The sequence below is a fragment of the Mandrillus leucophaeus genome, unplaced genomic scaffold, assembly GCF_000951045.1.
Source record: "Mandrillus leucophaeus isolate KB7577 unplaced genomic scaffold, Mleu.le_1.0 Scaffold1044, whole genome shotgun sequence".
NCBI classification, from domain to species: domain Eukaryota; kingdom Metazoa; phylum Chordata; class Mammalia; order Primates; family Cercopithecidae; genus Mandrillus; species Mandrillus leucophaeus.
In genome coordinates this window covers 133,990-139,151 of record NW_012098588.1, presented here as the reverse complement: position 1 = coordinate 139,151, position 5,162 = coordinate 133,990, and the positions used below count along the sequence as shown (strand labels likewise).

The following is a 5,162-nucleotide window of genomic DNA, read 5'->3' as shown; positions in this document are numbered from 1 at the left end:
GTTTATAAAATAGATATGTGAGGCTTAGAAAAGTTAAGAATATTTTAGAAAAAATAAGAGATGGATCTAGACATAGAGGCTGGTATGAAAATGCCTTTCATGTAATCTATTTTAAATAGGATTACTTTGAGAGACCCCAGCTAAACTGAGCTTTTAGTACAACATGGCTAGCAATTCTGCTATGAATAGCTGCTGGTTGTGGGTGTTTACAGAGTGTTTTTCACAGGATGCTTCCTTTACCTGGTGGATAGCCTAATGCCCAGCTGTCCAACGAGTGACCAGGTGGTCCTTCACGTGAGAAACTTGCTTATACCAGCAGACCCCTTGTGGCTCGTATCTGACCACAGCTCTGGTGCTGGAAACCCAATCATGTGTCACCCCTAGCACAGCAGGGAAAACCGAGGCTAGGGTAGCCCCTGGTTCTGCAGATGGAAGGCACAAATTCAACACACCACCATATCAGGAATCACGTTCAAAGATTTATTATTTACAGGTCATTGGCAGGGAAGATGCAGTGAGTTGGGTGGGCAGTCCTCCAACCTTGGATCACATGAGGAAGGAAAGAGGAGTTAGGTAGACAAAGGGAGAGGGAGGAGGATAGGGACAGGGGGAGATAGAGATCTTGCAATATGCATCAGAATAGTGAATGGGTCACGTTAAGTTTGTGGGCAAGTCTGAATGGTTCCTTCAGGGAGCCCAGTCAGCTAGGCAGGAAAGATGCCTCTAAGTTATCTCTAGCCTCTGGTCTGAGCCATTTGGCTGTGGTGCTCTATGTCTAATGCTTAGGCTGCAACATTTGCTGTGTTGTTGCTGTTAGAAGGGTGAACATGGAATATTTTTAATAACATATGCATACATTTAATCCTAGAATATTTTTAACAACATATGCATAAATTATGCAAATATATCTTATTTTTTAACATTTTTTAGATCAATTTTATTTAAGAAACAAATTGACAAAAAGAAGTAAAAGCAGCTTACTAATATGTCAAAAAAACTCAACCACCAAACCTAATTCAGCACGTTTTCATTATGTGAGTCAATAAAAATTCAATTAAATATTTCACACTAAACTAAAGTAGAGTGTTCTATTTCCCCTTCAAAAGATGGAAGATGACTTTTAAATTATATTGTTTTACATCCTCAAGTGACCACCATGTGACTATTCACTGTGTGCTTAAATAACTATAATATTTTCGGAAGACTTGAAGTGAAATACTAGTGACCCACTGCTCAGATGTACAGAGTCAAACTGAAGCACATTGTCTGCAACTATCTTAATATAGTTAAAAAAATTATGTCTAAGAGTGAAAAGAGAACGACTGAAACTAATCTGTCAGATATATGACATCACCATCAAACAATTCTTCCTTTTTTTTTTTAGACGGAGTCTCACTGTCACCTAGGTTGGAATGCAATGGCGTGATCTTAGCTCACTGCAACCTTCACCTCACGTGCACAAGTGATTCTCCTGCCTCAACCTCACGAGTAGCTGGGACTACAGGCACCCGCCACCAGCTCCAGTTAATTTTTGTATTTTTAGTAGAGACGGGAGTCTCGCCATGTTGGTCATGCTGGTCTCGAACTCTGACGTTGTGATCTGCCCGCCTTGGCCTCCCAAAGTGCTGGGATTATAGGTGTGAGCCACCACACCCGGCCCAAACAATTCTTAAGTTCCAAAAGAGCAAAGCGTCCTAGAGTTAGTCTAAGAATGCATGTGCTTTTCTAATATATACATAACAGAAAACAAAGACAATAAAGTAATGTTCCCTTCTAAGGTAATAAAGTACTGAAAATGCAATTTGTGCAGCACTCTAACAGGTGAAAGTTTTGAAAATCTGTTCACTGAGCAGAAGCACAAGGAAAAACTAAATACGTATCCCAGTTTATTAAAATGATACATCCATAGGCTGCATCTATCCTGAATCTCTTAATAAGGCCGGATTAATTATTTTAAAGTTTCTCTTAATAGATGATTAAAAATATAAAAATATTTAACTTAAAGGAACATAGAATTTAAACTGTGAAACCATGTTGTAAATTTTATTATAATCGTCATTTTTTCTTAATGTCGAAGACTGCATCAGTTTCATAAATAACATCACTCGTGTTTTATAATAAATACATCTGTATGCAGAGGTATGCTTAACAGCATCTGCATGTATCTCCAGAAATTGTTGCTCATTTTAGGGCACATATTTTTATTCTGATAAAGATTTAATGTTTTACTTAATACTTCAGTAGAAACCATGAATAAATTGTATACCCAATATCAATATTTTTCTAAAAACCTGAACAGCATTCTTTTAAATGTCCATTTAAAAATATATTACAGGTAACAGTTATTATTTTATCATGATCAAATTAGTATCAAATTAATAGGCATAAGTGAAAAAACTAATCACTTACTAGTCATAAAAAATAAAATAGAATAATATTGTGCACTTTGTATTATGAAGAAAGTGTTCACTTATATAAGCAGCAGATGATGAGAACATTATCATGAAAATTCTGGATATATCTTTATGTATATCCTTAAACATCACTTACCTTTATATAATTTCCATTTTAATTTTAATCCCACATAGTTTCAGCTAACATTTAACTTTTTATTGTAAAACTTCAGCTGTTATAAATCATGAAACACTTTCAGAAATTTGTTTAAAGGTAGAAATAATTCCTTCTAGTAAACAATTATGTCACATTACATATTTGTTGAATGTCATGTTTGAGAAATATATTCTGACCCTGAACATATTCAAATTAAAGATCAATATTATAAAGGAATGAAGATTTTACAGGGAAAATATTGCAATCAGTAAAAGCATGAAAGATCATGTAGTAGTGTGTCCAGAGTTTGTTCCTTCCAGTGGGTTCTTGGTCTCGCTGACTTCAAGAATGAAGCTGCGGACCTTCGTGGTGAGTGTTACAGCTCTTAAAGGTGGCATGGACCCAAAGAGTTAGCAGCAGCAAGATTTATTGTGAAGAGCGAAAGAACAAAGCTTCCACAGTGTGGAAGGGGACCCAAGTGGGTTGCTTCTACTGGCTGGGGTGGCCAGCTTTTATTCCCTTATTTGTCCCTGCCCATGTCCTGCTGATTGGTCCATTTTACAGAGTGCTGATTGGTGCATTTACAATCCTTTAGCTAGACACAGAGTGCTGATTGGTGCGTTTTTACAGAGCACTGATTGGTGTGTTTACAATCCTCTAGCTATGCAGAAAAGTTCTCCAAGTTCCCACTCCACCCAGGAAGTCCAGCTGGCTTCACCTCTCAGTAGGAAGGAAGACACCTGTTTGGAATATTGCAGAATGGTAGATATCACATTTTTTCAAAGGACAGTACTGCTTGATCTTCTATTTCCCACAGAACTCTGGATCCAGTTAAGAGCAGGAGGGGGAAAGAAGTAGCACTATTTCAAATGTCCATACTCCAATCTGCAAAAGACACTGAGTAGGTGGAAGAAAATTGCATTTTACTTTGGGTAGTCTTTGAAATGAAGGCTCTGTTATTTTTTCAAAATTGGAAGGATATCACAGGGTTGATTTTATATACAAAGTAGGATCTGATCCAGTAAACTCTAGTGAAGTAATTCACATATGGAGAAAGTTAATTTTGACCTCATGACAAAATCACCCATATTTTGAGTAGGTTAGCGTGTCACCTTCTTTGCAAACCACCAACAATATTGCGTGTATGGTTCTTAATTGAAGCCACTTGAAAAGTGTCATACAAAGTTAAGGAAAACATACACCAAATGCTGCTAACACGCACATGTAAGGAATCCAGATGTACTTCAAGCCTTCTATAACCATCACAAGAGAACCCAATACAATAGTATGAATTAGATGATAAATTATTTCTGGCCTTTCTCCACTTCATCCATCGTCAAGAATAACAATTTCTGTCAGAAACTTAGTATTAATTCTCCTAAAAATAACTTGCAGTATAGAAAGAAAACAAATAATTAACACTGGGATATAGAAAGGTAATAAAGAAGAGTGTCAATTGCAAAAAGTAAAAATTTTAAAAAAATGTCTTGAGAAGGTGCCTACAGGGATTCTTGACAGAGGAGCCAAATCACTGTAAAATTCTTAGTCATATTTAGTCCAAATTTCGCTTCAAGGAATTTGAGCATGTGCTCATGTTCTTTGTGCTGGACAAACATCTTCATTATAATATTCAATGTCACTGTCAGAGGACACACCAAGTAAAAATTAATCACTTTCATTGTTTTAGCTACAAAAGTTTCTTTCTTCACATTCAGCTGAAGGCACTTAGCAAGCATTAAGGCTGCTAGTAAACTTAACAAAGGAAATACCAACACAGCTGGATTCCCAAACTGCAGTAAAAATTCCAGAAAGAGAGAAAATATGTAGATTTCATAAACTTCATAAACCTTGTCACTTTGCTCCAGCGGCAAGATACCGAGCAGGAATACAGAGACTGCTTGAAGAAACAGGAGATAGCGGCCATACCCCACATCATCATAAATATGTAAGTTGAAGCACTTATCAACAAGTAGTAAAACCTCTCTCCATAAGTATTTCAGTTGCTTTTTCAAATAGCCTGTAAGGGCACAACTTGGCATGCAAAAATATGGTAGTGCCCAGTTTTCTCTTCAAGGAATGGAGTATTCCACTCTTGTTGTATCTACTACCCTCTTAAGATGAGGCATGCAACAGTAAGCACTCCTGCTAGCCATGTTCCACTCATAAGCCAACTTGTAACAAATAATGCAGTAACACATATTCTTTGCAATCCAAAAACAGCACCAATATAGAAATACACTGGCTCAATAATCTCGTTGCTACCAGTGGTTTGACATAAAACCCTGGCAATAAGTTCCGGATATAGAGACATTTGCTGCACTGCATTTAGAATCTTCAGAGATACAGTTCGGTTATTGTGTGCCAGTTCATAAACACCTCTTTCAAATGAAGGTGCCTTTACCATATCTTTACGATAGGTCTAATAAATGGCACTGTCACTCTGAAACATGATTCCCCGTTCAAGCTCGTTTTGGAGCTCTTTCAGGAATTGCAATGTCATTGATTTTTCTCTTCTTTAGCAGATTCCTTATTTTCTGAAGACTTTGGCTTTTTTCTTTGGCGCAACTCTACAGCTGATCTTTCTTCCTCCGCTGTGGTCTCGGTGGAGGCCA

General features: G+C 37.1%; 1 pseudogene; it reads right to left on the bottom strand.

The window, feature by feature from the left end:
* Positions 1 to 3,630: 3,630 nt before the first annotated feature.
* Positions 3,631 to 5,050, bottom strand: LOC105540032 (annotated as a pseudogene).
* Positions 5,051 to 5,162: the final 112 nt, after the last annotated feature.